Source organism: Lasioglossum baleicum, chromosome 8, assembly GCF_051020765.1.
Source record: "Lasioglossum baleicum chromosome 8, iyLasBale1, whole genome shotgun sequence".
Classification (NCBI taxonomy): Eukaryota; Metazoa; Arthropoda; class Insecta; order Hymenoptera; family Halictidae; genus Lasioglossum; species Lasioglossum baleicum.
This window is the reverse complement of record NC_134936.1, coordinates 13727658-13743392: the sequence shown is the minus strand read 5'-3', so window position 1 is coordinate 13743392 and position 15735 is coordinate 13727658. Positions and strand designations below refer to the sequence as shown.

At 45.3% G+C, this 15735-nt stretch overlaps 1 protein-coding gene across 4 annotated transcripts in view; it reads left to right on the top strand.

The window, feature by feature from the left end:
- Nucleotides 1–15735, top strand: part of LOC143211113 (neo-calmodulin) — a 110353-nt gene that overhangs the window by 34914 nt on the left and 59704 nt on the right. The window contains exon 1 of one of the 4 annotated variants that reach the window (XM_076428565.1): nucleotides 5783–7847. The exons of 2 other annotated variants lie outside the window; for them this stretch is intronic. The gene's annotated coding sequence lies outside the window, so the exon portion shown is untranslated. Of the gene's footprint in view, nucleotides 1–5782; nucleotides 7848–15735 lie in introns of those variants that run through there. One more of the 4 variants, XM_076428566.1, reaches the window with a different exon arrangement.

Sequence of the window (15735 nt, the reverse complement as noted above, 5' to 3'; positions counted from 1 at the left end):
ATATTAATACATCGATCGTAAGCAACGGCACCGGCGCCCCAATGAAAGAAAGGGGCGAAGCTTAGCGTTTTAAAAAGCTCTCGAAGAGCTAGAGAATGACACACCGCGGGGAATGCGAAGGCTGTCGCTGTGAACTCCGAAGGTTCTTCGAGGCATGCGTATGGCGAAAAGTTTACTTCGAGGCTGGTTTATTGGTTGACAATTGACACGTTGGAAACGATACATTACTATTTTATTTAGAAAGGCACACATTTAAAATGTAGGCGAAATAAACTTCGGTCAATCCAGTCTGGAAATTAATTTGGGACGTTTACTGTTGTATGTCAAGTCTGATCGTGGCCGACTGGTTCTACTTATTGGAGATTCCTCTCCGTGCGCGTTAACCCCTCGCTTTACAGAACAGCATCTACTGAACACAGATGTTGTTCGCTTGTCTGATCGTGGCTGACTGTTTCCACTTATTGTAGATTCCGTTCTGTACGCGTTAACGTATTGTGTTGCAGAAGGAAATTACCTAAATACGAATGCGTTGAGTTGTTAGAGGAAATGTAGACACAGCGAATAAACATTTTCTGTTCGATCTACGAAGTTATTGTAAATGAAGTCTTAGAGCAATCTGTGCTCTATCCCAAGCCGTCGAATGTAGACTCTACGAATAAATATTTTCTGTTCGATCTACGGAGTTATTGTAAATGTAGTCTTAGAGCAATCTGTGCTCTATCCCAAACCTCTATGCAAAACCGCGCAGGGAGCTAACACAGTGAAGCTTCAATGGCTTCGAGCTCGACGCCAGAAGCATCGAATAACAACGGGAAGCAGACGAAGATCGTGAGAAGGGAAACCGCCGGTGAAGAGCGACGCAGCACCGTAACCTAGTATTCTGAAAGTAAGATAGCTCCGTCGGAGCGCTCTAATTGCCGCGAATCGACACTCGAGAGTTGTAAATGAGGATTCCGAGCGGGAGTTTTCGTTCCGACGAGGGGAACGAGGTCGTCGCCGGTCGCCAGCCATTTTTCAATCCATCCGGGTGGAGCAGAGCGTATTAACGCGGGGAACGAATCACGAGGATCGTTCGAACGATCGTAAAACGGTGTCCCTCGTTGGCGGATTTTACGGTCCCGCGTGGCCGGAGCTGGATTAAAAAATTAGCCGCGACTGGCCGTCGCCGGCCGCCGGAAAAAAAAGCGCGGACCGATGCGGCCGTTACAATTTTAACAGGATTCCAGGCGACTAATTTATGCGACTTGTCACCGAAAGTTGTCGAGGCCGCTGCGCTCTCCGCGCGGTATGAAAGCGTAATTCCACCGCGTTCCCGACGCGACGGATCGATCGTAAACGACTTCTACAACTTTAAGCGATCCGCCGATTCCCATACATCGGCGGTTCAATTAGCGTCTTCGCAGAGCACGGTGTCCCGTACGAGTCTCGCGAAAAAACGACGAAATTACCCCGACAACCTCGTCCTCCATTTCGTCAAAATTTCACCGCTCCGAGCTATACTCGTTTTAGTCTCTCCCATTGCTTTATTAACGTTCAAGGTTCCGATGCTCTCGTTTCCGATGTTTCGGAGCCACAGGCGACGTGTGTGGAAATCCCCGCGAAACACCGATCCGAGTCACGCGACACTCTCGACGGATTATCCTCCGAAGAGACACTCCATCCGAGAGCTATCCGCTTTGCTTTTCTTCAATCAAGGCCAGGGAGTGAGACGGGACACGTCTTCGCCCCTTTGTTCACACGTATCGGACGCTTGGATGAACCGAATTGCAGAGGTGTTCGCGAGATCGGCTCTAAAAATTAATTCTGAAGTGTCTGATGAAAATTCGAAAACTTGGCACGAGTCACGAGACTGTCAATTTTGTGATAGATGACTGCTTATCTTGATCTCCCTCTATGCAGATGGCCGTTGGTGGGCGTGGCTTTGTTGCTCCTACTTTTATCGAAGCCTGGACAGTGTGCTGTAGGTCAATATATTCCTACGAATGATCTAGAGTAATTTACAAGAAGCTGAACCGTCTTAAATCTTGCCGAAGTCTTTACAGAATATTACTTATCTTGTAAAGCAGGCATGTCAAACTGTTTTACCCCCAATGCCCTCATTAAGTACTATAAATTAATTCGAGGACCGCAATAAGAAAGCAGACTCGAAATGAAGAAGAAACACATTTTTTTTTATTAACATTGCAATTACACATACAAGATAAAAACCATTTCATTTTTGTTTCGAAGAAACTTAGCAACGTTTTTTAGTAACGAAATTTTCAAAATTTGGTGGAACTTGTTTGGCTGTAATTATTTTTGAAATTGATTGTACACGCTGGTCTATTAATCTGAACTTTTCTGCAGTTTTATTATTTGTTAACGTTGAAAACAGTGGTTCGCACATATACAGTAAGGAGCATAACTGATTCCACACACTTTAAATCAGAACAACTTTTTTATGAATGGACCAAACGACTTCAATTTCTCTGTAAGGCTAGAAGAATTAGGTTAGTAAACGACGTCTAATGAATATGTTGAACAAATGCATTTGGTCGGAATTGTGGAAGACAATACTAAAAATTGATTTGTACAACTTTTTTAGCTGGGTCAATAACGAAAATTCAAAAGATGTGTCTGGTCAACTGGTATAAATTATATACTCTCTGAAAATTTCATTGAAAGTAGCTAATTGGTTTTTGAAAGTTCTTGATCGGGCCGCAGAGTATTCGTCGACGGGCCGCGTGTTTGACATGCCTGTTGTAAAGAGTCAAAAGTGGGCGTGGCCTCTTTGTTCTCGCTTTCAACGAAGCCAGTACAGTGGCCCACAGGAAAAATCGTGCTCTCTTATTCGCTTAATTCTTTTGGTATACAGCGATACCGATACGAGTAGGCGTAGCTCCGCGGCTCCCGGTTCGAAGGGAGTAATGGCAGCCCTGTGGGATCCGGGTGGCTCAGAAAATCGAATAACTGGGGTCGGTTCGGTGAATCGGCGGTGAGGCTGGAAGCTCGGGCTGGTTTGGCAGCTTTGGCATCGTTTAATCACCGGCTAATTGGAAACCGACTAAACTCCTCGCGGCTGCGGCATCCCGGTCGCGTCTCGTTGTCGTCGGCTTTGCTTTCGCAGTAGAGTGGGTCAACGATGTGTCCGCCTCGGGATCTCCGAGCAGAGAATTATATCTCTCTCGCATCCTACTGAAAAAGTATCTCTTGCCCGACTACGCCAAGCTCTATAACGCGAAGTTTCTGAATGGCGGATCGATTGACTCGGCTTCTCTCTCTAAAGAAGAAGAAGCGAAACGGCCTCGCGCCTCTCGATAAACCGTTTCCGCGTTCCCGAGGCTCTGCCGCTTGTTTTTCTCGCACGGCCATTGTCGATGCTAAAGGGCCACCAACAGAGATATTTCATTTCGCGTCGGGAGCGAATAATGGCATCGGAAGGCTTCGCCCGGCGCGCGCTTCAGAGTCGTTTGTGTAATGCACGTCAGCTGAACGCGCGCCGCTGGCACCTGTCAATAGTTTCCGAGGGAAGTTCCGCGAAATCTACTGCCACGCCGCAAGACAGTCAGCCAGCGACAGTCCGCTCTTTGACAGCCGATACACCGATTTTCTATGCAGCCTTTTTACACGGCGACACAGCGTCCCCGTGAAACACCGAGTCCATTCAACGACCACGCTGTTTCCTGTTTTTATCGGCCAAGACACTTCTCGTCCGTCGCTTATCGCTGCACGTGGAATTACCGTCGAGCACTCTCGCTGGAAATATTTATGGCTGCTGGGAGACTGCGAATTTCTGCACGTTTATTTCTCGCGTGGATCTTCGACAGTAAACTTGCCGTCTATTAAAAATTTTGAAAATGACTAGATCGAGTCTATCTGCTTACTTTTTTTTCTGTAATACATGTTGGATTCAAGAAATGTATTCATTTGTTGCATGCCGTAGGGTCTTCATCAGAGTTGTGCTAATTCAATTACATTGTAAGTTAATTACAATGTATTATTTATAATTGTACGCAATTGTAATTACGAATTATATTGTTATTTAATTGAATGAAGATCTGAATTATAAATTACAATATAACTGAATTACAATGTACTTCAATTACCTTGTAATTATAATTCCTGGAGTAATCCAATTGTAATTCTGCACAACTCTGGTCTTCATTAATCTCAACAATTCCGAAATAAATAATTCTAATTCTAGCTGGACAAAAATAATTCTTCTCAATTATTGAAAAACATATTTGATTGAGAAAATATATTATTAGACATACTGAACCAAATAATTCTAACAATTATATCTGATTGTTTCCATTTTTTATCCATTAACGATTGAAATTAATTTCATTAAACACGTCATTTATCTCGAAATTATTTGTAGCTCGCAGAATCCGTTAACCCAGTAAATAGCATTCTACTTTATCCCAGTTCTGCCGAGCCCGCATCACAGCTCCACCGAATGTCCTTTGGTGGAAATTCGGCACACCGAAAAATCAGGATCGCGTTGCCGCTTCAAGTCGCTATAATTCCCGGAGGCTGGCGCGAGAGCGTTCGTCGAGGGCGTTGTTGTTGATTGGTAACAGTAATTAAAGTTGGCAAGGGCGGCTCGCGTAAATTCGAGGGCCGCAAATATCGCGGCGCCTCGCGAGCAGCTCGCAACGTCCTCGAGTTTCTTCGCCGTTTTTTCCCCCTCGACGAACTTTTTAATTACTCCCGAATTTCCCGTGGATTCTCGGTCGATATCCCGAGGACTGGTGCGCGCACAGCTTTCTCTCTCCCTCTCTCTCTCTCACTCTCTCACTCTCTGACTCCCTCTCTCCTCGGATCGGCCTTACACACGATTGTTCACGTGCTCGTTGAGGAGCACGCTAAGCGCACAGTCACTGTCAGCGACGCTGTGCTCTCGGCAAATTGGAATTTCGAGCGGATGCTAATCGAGAAACGGGAGCACGGTCAAGTACACCATAGAAACGTCTTAGGGCTGTATTCCTGATCGAAAAGACAAAATCCTAATTCTGTGATCCTCTATCGCTGGTTCTGTTGTCGTTATTCTTCTTGTAGGGGTGGAGGAGTCAGAATGTGATCATTAGACTGCGGCTCTTTATGCATTCATGAAGAAATTGGTTGGGCGAAATATTATACAGGGAGGGTCACCTAACGTTGCCACCTCAAATGTCTTTGTTGTTTTTAAAGATACGTCAAATGTCTGAAGGACAAAGTCGAATGGTAAAATAGGGCTCATACGATAACAACGAAATTTTTTGTTTTTATGTAATTTTTACAGAGATATAAACGTCACCTTCATTTTTTAAAATGGAATTAGGTATTTTTTAATACATCAATCGATGCAGCTGGGACATTCGTTATAAAAAAGTACTACCTATGTATGTCGAAAAGTTAGTAGTTCAGGAGATACTTCAATTTAAATAATTCTAAAACACACCACATTACTGTCGTACTAAGACATTAGCGTTTATTTACTAGTGTAACGTCTTAGTACGACAGTAATGGTGCTTTAGAATTATTTAAATTGAAATATCTCCTGAATTATTAACTTTTCGACATATATAGGTTAGTACTTTTTTATAACGAATTTCTGATTGATGTATTAAAAAATACCTCATTCCATTAAAAAAAATGAAGGTGACCTTCATATCTCTAAAAAGAATTACATGAAAGAAAATTTTTTTGGTATCGTATGAGCCCCATTTTACCATTCAACTTCGTCCTTCAGACATTTGACGTATCTTAAAAAACAACAAAGATGTTTGAGGTGGCAACGTTGAGTGACTCACCCTGTATAAAACAGTAAAAGATTTTAAAAATTCAAGAATGTTGTAATGTTGCTTCTAATGTAACAAAGTCGTCAAGGGATGGAATCAATTTTTATGTTATTCCTGCTTCTCGCAATCAACGCAAAACATTTTTATTTTGCATAAAGATCCGCAGTCTAGTGATGATAAATGTACACACTGTTCGCCGAAGCTAGAGAAAACTAAAAATTTGAGATAATACAATCAGCAAACTTGATCAATAAGTTTTCCTTATAACAGTAACATTTCTTCAAGGGTTACTACCGAATATTGGAATTGTTTGGAAACAAGTTCATTAAAAACTCATTTAAAGGTCCTGTAATATGCATTGAAGTATAAAAAGATTCTTGTATGTCATTTGTATTAAAAATGTCGGTGGCAGCTCTCGAGTTTCCCGATGCGTGGCTACTGGAAATTCCCATCAAATATTGCGATCAGCGCCGTTAGCCGAAAACAATCGGATAGAACGATCAAACTTTTCGGACTCGCCTCGCAGAATAAAACGAAAGCTACGGTGGTCCGCTGTGCTTTGCCTTGCTTTGCGTTTGACTCAACCGGCACTTTTTTCCACGGTATTGTGTCGGTCGTCCTTTATCCCAGCAAACAGCAGCGCTGTATTGTTTCTTTGACTAATTCATACGGCTCGAGCGGTCTCTCGTGGATCAAGGGATCTCGCTCTCGAAATTGCTCTGTCCCGCCCATTGGCAAGCGATTCGATCAAGAGAGAGAAAAAAAAAAAGCGGGACGTATTGCGAGGCGGGGGATTCAAGTTCGGAATGCTCGGCGCGGAATTCCAAGCCGGCCGAATAAAATTTCATTTAGGTAAACCGGAACTACCCTGTCAACTTTCTCAAAAAGGAGGACCTCCCGCTGGCCCGATGGCCGCTGCGATCGATCGGGTCGTGGAGGGTGCACTTTCCCACTGGTCCCTGATGCCGAACGCAACAACTTTGTAACCGGATTTCGGCGCAGCAATTAAATAATCGACGGTACCGAGGGCCGTCCAAGTTCTTGGGCGAACCCTGTCAGCCCCGGAACGCCCGAAACATTTCCATTTTCCCACTAAACCTTCCCCCTTCTGATGGATTATAAACTTTCTGAATAATTTTCAGAAAATGCGCGTTTCATTTAGCCCGAGATGAGAGTATCCGGCAGTTCGTAAATTGAATGTAATGAACGTACCCTTTGAACGTTTATTAGCAGGCTGCGGATTTTATGCATTTTTCACGGCAATGTGTAGGTGTAATTTTAAACAGCGTAGAAATCAAAACAGAATCAAACCTTTTGGGAAAAATGAGAAAGGAGGTGTACGAGCGGGTTGGTTGAGGGTGCAGAGTTCAAAGGGTGAGCCATTCACCTTACTAAGAAAATTGGACATACATATACATCCTGATGAATCATCAGTGATGATTAGACCGCGGATTTTATGCGTTTATGACAAAAATGGGCACGTTCAATTTAAAGCGGGGGACGTATTAAAAATATTTAAGGACATCAATGTATTAGTTTCAGTTTAGAAGGATAATTAAAAGAATATAATTTTTATTTGGCTCCTGTGCCCTACAAAGATCCGCAGTCTAGTGATGATGATTACAAGAATCGAGTACACTCGGTAACGATGCAAACAGACTAGACGAGCTAGAAGGGAGCTAAGGGAGGAAGGGTCGAATGATGTTCTTCTGCAAAGAGCAGACGATTTCGCAGGTAAATTTTGTAAAATTGAGAAATGGGATTGGTGAAGTAAGTGGTCGTGGGTGCCAGGTGTCCGGTGCAGAGGTCGAAGGGCGAGCCGTTCACCCTGTATCCGAGTAAACGCGGAAGGTGCCCGTTAGAGCACATTGGTAGTCGGTTCGTTGGGTCGTCCGACACGGATGATGCTCTCTCGGGGGTCGGGACAAGCTCCGTGGAAGCTCTGATCGTGGGTTCCGTGCGGGGCTTCGGGCCTGCGCGTTTCCCTGCGAATCGCCGAGTCGGAAGGGAGGGTGGAGGGAGCGCGAGGGGCGCGTGGCGGCACCGAGGGTGTCAGTCACGGCCCATCTGCCCACCATCGAGCACGTAAGTCCGCAATCGGTTACTTTTTACTCCCCACTGTGACACCTTAGACCCCCTTGGATCCCAAAGAACCGAATCCTAGCCAGCATTTACAAAATATTTCCAAACGAACCCGTCAACCCTTTCTCCGCGATCGACCGCCTTCGCTCCATGGTTGAACCTTTGTCGCAACGATCGAGTGTCCCGTGGCATCGGATCCTCCGTTAATTGGCTCGTTTTTTGGCCAAACTATGGCCGACTACCGGCGACGACTGGAATTTCGGAGGTGCGTGAGACGACGACCCGGGGCAGGGACAGGGCCAGGACCGACCCGCCCGCCGGCGGGTCCCTCAGTGATTAGACAGAGAAATGGCGGGTACGGGGAACAAGTGTTCGCGACTCGGTCACTCTCTTCTGCTATCTCTCTCTCGGGTTTTCTCTATGGTTATCTCTCTCTCTCTCTCTCTCTTTGCGAGTTCGGTCGAGTGGGGTCCGGACGAATCGACGCGACGTTCCGGGGCTGTGGGATCCTTCTCCGAAACGGGTGCCCCTCTCTGTCACTCTGTCACTCTCTTTCTCTCTCTCTCTCTCTCTCTCTGTCTTCCCCCCTCTCTTCGCCTATACTCTTCTCTATCTATCTTTTTCGCTCTCTCACGTCCCAACTCGACAGGAAATGGATTTCCTCCGTCGAGACGTCTTTTTCTCGTTCGAGAACCTCGCCAGTAAAGGCTGCACCCATCGCTCCGGCCGAGAACGATTTTCCTCCGCTCGGTTTCCTGGCCCCCTGACCAATCGTTGACTCGCACCACTCGCCCCTACGTTCCGCGAACGTTTTGCGCCGGTTCCACCGGGTTCTCCGGGATTTTTCCCCGACGACGCTCGAGTGACAGTTCGCTACGAGCTCGATTAAAACAGAATCAATTAGAAAGTCTCTCCCCGTGGATCGTTTGATCTCCCTGAATCACTGAGGACGTTCCAGTGTTTCGTAGCTGAATAACAATTTTTTGGTCTCGCCACGTGATACGCGTGCGGCAGCTTCCATTTTCACGTGCCTAGTCCGAGAACCTCTGTGACAATGTACGCTTCGGAAATGTGTTCTCTGTCGTCTCCTAATCGTTACTCGACCCCAGATAACTGAGCTATCATGCTTGGAAGTGACGGTGCCAGTTGAAAGCAGGAAAAATTCTTTAGCTTTCAAGATTGAACTTATCAATTGAAATATTGACCGACTCTAATCTTCATTTTGATCAAAGACCATAAATTAATCTTCACTCTGATTTATCGAGAGTGCATCGAATTTGCTTACCTAATAGACTTAAAGAGAGGCCAATAACAAGGTACAAAGATCAAGCTCTTTCTCTTCGATTTCTATCTGATTAAATAAATTGCTATTCTGTCAAGTGAATCGATTGTACTCCCACGAATCTTTCGTCCCATCGAATTCAGTAATTTCACGCAAACTCCGTGAATTCCAGCCTCGCTACGTATTAAACTAAAGACGCGTTAGACCGCGCGCGGCCTGTCAAAAGATGCCCTAATCGATGATCCTGGAGACACTATAATTTTCCAGCGGAATAGAGACGACGGAGAGGTGTCCGGTCGGTAATCGCATGAATTATCAGTGAGCGTAGGCTCGCGGAATAATATTCGCCCGACCGGTTGATAGACAGGCTAGTACTTTTGACCGGTAGTGTACGCCGGCCGCTGAAATATTCAAGTGGCACGTACGCGCGCTGTCTTGCGAAAGGTCAAGTCGCCTGATCGAGGGGAAACAGACTGGCCACGTGCGTCCCAATCACCGAGGAACAGGGACACTCGCGTTGCGTCTCCCAACCTGGGGCCAAGGAAACTCTCGTTTGGCATGGACTGCACCGCATTGCACTCGTTGCACACGGTCTGGAAGGTGTCGGATCCTTGCCGTCACCTGTACACTCGACCCGAAACACTCCCTCTCCTCCCAAGTTGATTAGACAGCGGATCTTTATGCAAAATAAAAATTTATCAGTCCTAAAAGGTCCAATAAAAATATGTTTTGATAATTTTCTTAAGCTGAAAACAACAGAACGCTGTAGTTCGTTCACCCATTTCTGCCATAAATGCATAAAATGCATAAAATCCGCTGTTTACTTACTGTACTCCATATACCCCCCATTCAATTATACAAAATTTAGCCCTTTGCAGTCGAAGCTACTGAAAATTAAACATTCCTTCCGACCTAGAATCATTCCATTGTATACGATTTTTTCATTTTATGAATATGAAATCGATATAGGGTAAACTGTACAATGATTGGCACCCTAAGCCAAAATCGTAGTAAAAATCTTTTCATCTTTTTTTGCAATGTTTAAACGAGCTTAACTTGCTATTATTATAAGCCAATACAGATTTTTCAGCAAGATCAAACAGTTTTGCGAGTCGTAAATCTTGTGTTATAAAATATATTCAGTGAATAACAATTGTAAGACAAATAGTACAGGCATTGGCACAGTGAGAAGTAAATGTTAAACAGCCTATTTGTTTTATAACTAAACATATACGCAGTTATTACATCTGTAGTACAGTCCGAAATTAAGTTAAGAAGCGATAAAGTATACTTACTCGTAACGAAAATTTTAATAAAACATCATTTACACTGCGCTGTGGTCATCTGTCGGTCTTTATGGATGTACACTAGCATTGCTAAAAGTCATATGTGGAACTCTGTTATGAAAACTTACAACGTTGCTTTGAAATATATATAACAAGCAATATCAAATGATTTTCTATACCAGGAATTCTTAATATTTGTCGTTTAAATCAAAAGTGTCAATAACTAGTGCAGTGCCAGCAATAGTACAGTTTACCCTAATACCTCGTACAATACTTAAATGTTTAGTAATTGATTAGATACCAACAAGATTTAATAATGTAAACAATATTGACTCAGAGTCACGCCTCGACTGCTAAGGATTAACTAGTCCATTCAGTCGTTCCACAAGGGGTCCCATGGAAATCACCGACACTTTTCCCGACACGATTTTCACCAACATTTCACCGACTCCAGATTTAACCGACAATAACTAGCGCCGACAACGCCTTTAACCGAAAACGATTTTGGCCGACAACGAATTTGATCCAGAACGACTTGAGACGACAACAGTATGAATTATCATACAGTATTATCATATGTATTATCATACTGTGGTCGTCTCAAGTCGTTGTGGATCAAATTCGTTATCGATCAAATTCGTTTTCGGTTAAAAGCGTAGTCGGCCAAAGTTATTGTCAGTCAAATCTGGAGTCGGTGAAAACCGTGTCGGAGAAAGTGTCGGTGATTTCCATGGGACCCTTCCACAAGTACCGTCATTCCTCGCTGCTGCAGGCGACTAGTAGAAACAGTCCGCCGCTTTTCCTTGGCCAGAAGTCGAAGTAGAACCTATCCCCGTCATCCCTAACTTTCAGGATCGGCGATCTCGCGGAAATTCGACTCGCGGAATTTCTCGCGCTGCCTGCCGCCTCGTTCGCCGAAACCAATGGCCGTTTAATCGGCCCGCGATTCGACATTCCGCGCGCATTAACCGGTTTACGATCGCCCGCACGATTGACTCTGTCGAACGTGCGCGAGACACACCGTCTCTTCGTTAACGCTGATTTGTTGCCAGTGCATCGGCTGCTGCGTGGAACGTTTGCAAATGCAGGAGTGCGTCGAATCAGGGGACACAGAGCTTTCTCTCTCTCTCTCTCGCGCGCGCGCTCTCTTGTTCGTTCGACACGCGTAATCAAGGGGATACAGACGACCCTGCACGACCACGATAAACCGCGAGTGGCCGAGATTGATATGGTATCTCTTACCCACCTTTCCATTCGCGACACCTGGGACCTCGTTGCCATACTCGAGCCGAGAAACCATCGATGTGCGCTCCCCACGATTCTTCCTCGCGTTATTGTCCGAGTCCATTCGCTGCTTGCGAGGATGAAAACGTCGACGATCCTTTTGTGTGTCTGGAAAGCCACCATTTGCGGAATTATTTCTTCACTCGAACTGCTTTTTGCGGAAATAGTTGATGAAGGCACTCTTCAATTTTTAATATACTGGACCTGTTGGCCCCGACCAGGAATTATTTATAATTAAACTTGATTCATGGGAATGTGGATATTTGGAAATTTTCGAGGATGAGGACCAGGATTTTGTGTATCTGGAAAATCACCATTCGCGGAATTATTTCTTCACTCGAACTACTGTTTCCGGAAACAGTTGATGAAGGCACTCTACAATTTCTAATAGAGTGGACCTGTTGGCCAATCCGGAATTATTTGTAATTGAATTTAGATTCATGGAAATTTCATTCACGAGAATGTGGATATTTGGAAATTTTCGTGGATGAGGATTTTGTGTCTGGAAAACCAGCATTCGCGGAATTATTTCTTCACTCGAACTGCTGTTTCCGGAAACAGTTGATGAAGGCACTCTTCAATTTTTAATAGAGTGGACCTCTTGGCCAATCCGGAATTATTTGTAATTGAATTTGGATTCATGGGAATGTGGATATTTGAAAATTTTCGAGGACGAGAACGAGGATCTTGTGTGTCTCGAAAATCAGCATTCGCGGAATTATCTCTTCACTCGACCTGCTGTTTTTCGAAACAGTTGTTGAATAAATACATCATCAACCGATGTCTTAATTAAAACTCTGTTATTCGTAAGACACGGAGTAATTTTAATAATTTTACCAAGTCGAACGAGAACGAGTTTTCCGGGTAATATTTCGCATGATAATCCAGCAGGGTTTATTATAAAAAGAGATACTGTATCAGGAAGCCCCGGAACGCAAATTCCGAAAGCTCGTCGATAAACAGAGTCGTATATTCTCCAGCGAGTATCAAGTTTTACTACAACGCTGTTTTATTATCCCCCACACTGTCAAGCGCGCGGTATATACGCGAGTATACCCGCCGCCTGCTCATTACAGATAAAATTTCCCACGTAATAGTTCATTGAAAAATCTATCGCTTCGATCGCTGTAATAGAAATTGCATAACAATTTTCCTATGTCAGCGCCGCTAAACTGTCCCCAGGGATTATTCTAACCGTCGCGAAAATTGCGAATAAAATCAACGATCGGTTTAAATCCCTTATCGGGGATCATTTGAGTAACAACGGGACAAAGTTGGGTCCGCGGTGCGGGAGTATATAGTCGAGGGACGCGGGGAGCATCGTTGGCGGTGGGAATAGCGAGAATTTAATTTAATTCGCGGCTAATTTTTCGCCGTGTCTCGCGTCGCGTACTCTCGATGGAATTCACGGTTCAGGAGTACAAAACCGCGGCCACTGATTTATAGCCTCGTTGGCTCCCGCTGTTATGCTGTTACGCCGTTATGCTGTATCTCGTCGCATCGTCGACGTCGTCGTCGGGCGGAATGCGCGCAAACGACCGCGTCAAAGTCGCTGTCCGCTCGGAAATATGATCGTCGGTACCCGATAACGAGATTATGGAAGCCCGTCCAGTTATAAAATGGCTTTGGGCATTAGCTTATCTCGCCGCAATGCTCGTCGTCCCCGTCTTCGCGCGTCCGAGATGCCGATCATCGCGTAGGCGTTTCAATTCCGCGGGAACCTACCCCGAAATCGTGACGCCGCGCCGCTAATCAGACCTGTTGCCCGGTCCGTCAAATTATGCCAATTAATACGGGCGTTGCGTGCCGGGAACGATTCTCCTTCGGGCGCCTACTCCGTTATTAAAATCCTCGGAGAGTACCGATCGAAATCGACTCGTAATTTTTCTCTAACCCCTCGTCGACGACAATTTGGAAGTAGACAAGGATTGAAAGGATTCACCAGTATTGATGCATTATATTTAACTTTCTGAAGTTATTAAAGAAGAAGAGAATTCTAGAAAATATATATATATAAAAGTGGTCGTCCCTGAATTGTTGAGCAGTCGAAAGGTCTTGGATAGCGATCGCAGCCAGGTCCATTGATCGCGTCCCAAGGTGCTCGACCCTACAGCACCTGCGAGGAGGTACATGTCGAACCGGTCGCGTGAGACGCTCGCTGAATTTTTCACGGATCCTGCCGACTATTTCCAAAAGTCTGGCAACCCATGCGTCCCGCAACGACGGTATCTTTAGATAGTATAGTCAGTCGTCCACCTAGCAATTATCTTACGACGACCCGGACGAAAATGGACGAGGGTATGCGCCGGAAGAGTCGTCGAACTCTCCCCGGTTTATTTTTACTTCGTCCACGAAGTCGGACGCGGAAGGGAATTATTAAAGAAGTCGGTGAGACGATTTTCGGGATCGGGAGATTTACGGACGCGTCCCCTGGCGTCTTTTTTCAATTATTCGGCCGGGGGGAGGCATGATTCACTGGTGAGAGAAGGGGATTCTGACAAACGATATTTACGTAAGGCTATTACGTCGACGGTCCGCAAATTCCCGTGGAAATATTCGCTGGAACAGCGCGCGCCAGAACGGCTCGGCTGAGAAACGCCGACAGTATTTCACCGAACGGTCTCCGAAAACGGTTCCACGGTCTCTCGGCTCGCCGATACATCTGCCCGGAAACCCGAGGAAACCGGTCCTGGTCCAAGAAACCGAGGGAGGACCGGTGGAATTGTAACACGGCTCGAGATTGAATTTTTCGCAATGATTTTCCTATGGAAAGCACCACCCTCTCTCGAGTTCGGCCCACGTTTCACGGTGGCTGAAGCCGGATATCTCGCTGGTAATGCTGTCTTCTCGAAGTCACGTTCTTCCTCGTAGAAGTCGCTTCGAGACGAAGTTGACGTGTCACAGGAAATTCTTCCCGCGGGCATTGGTGTTAACCTCCTGGGGGAAGTATGCTTTTTAGAATCGTGTTTCCTCGACTTCGTTCGTGGAGAGCCTTGGAAGTTCGTACGTGGGGATTGGGGGAATGGGACGAAGGACTAGTGTGTTCCCAAAATTGTAGGAATGTGAGGAAGGGGTAGAATGTATTCCCAAAGTTGTAGGAATGCCAGGAAGGGGTAGAATGATTCCCAAAGTTGTAGGTTAGGGTTAGGAATGTTAAGAGGGGGTAGAATGTATTCTCAAAGTTGTAGGAATGTTAAGAGGGAGTACAATGTATTCCCAAAGTTGTAGGAATGTTAAGAGGGGGTAGAATATGTTCTCAAAGTTGTAGGAATGTTAAGAGGGGGTAGAATGTGTTTTCAAAGTTGTAGGAATGCGAGAGAGGGGTAGAATGTGTTCTCAAAGTTGTAGGAATGCGATAGAGGGGTAGAATGATTCCCAAAGTTGTAGGTTAAGGTTAGGAATGTTAAGAGGAGGAGAATGTATACCCAAATTTGTAGAATTGTGAGGAAGGGTCAGAATGTATTTCCAAAGTTGTAGGGATGCAAGGAAGGGCTAGTGTATTCCCAAAATTGTAGGAATGTTAGGAAAGAGAATGTTTGGAAGAGGTAGAATGTATTCCCAATGTTGTAGAAATGTTAGAACGGGGTAGAGTGTATTGCCAAAGCTGCGGGATGAATGTAAGGGCTATTCGCAAGGTTATACAAGGAAGAACCTAGTGTATTTCCAAGGTCGCAGGAATGCAGAGGAGCAGTATTCCCACGCTCCTGGAAATGCAGGCGGTTTTCAGTACTCCGTAAGATCCTGGGATTGCAGGAAGACTTCAATCACGCCATCAGAGACCCTGATTTCCAGTCTAATCGGATTCGACGCGACGAATACGGCCGCGCGGAGTTTAATTTGAGAATCTCTCGTAGCCGAGGCGAGTTTTATGGTGTGCCGAGATAGGATTAACGCGTTCACCGAAGAATCTTGTCTTTCGTTAGAGTTATCGCTTCCTGTTGCGGGTTTTCCGCCGCGTTACAGTCGATTACAGGCTCTCTTTCTCCGACCAGAATGACCATACAGTACCACTTGGCCGTCGTTCAACTACCTTCTCCTC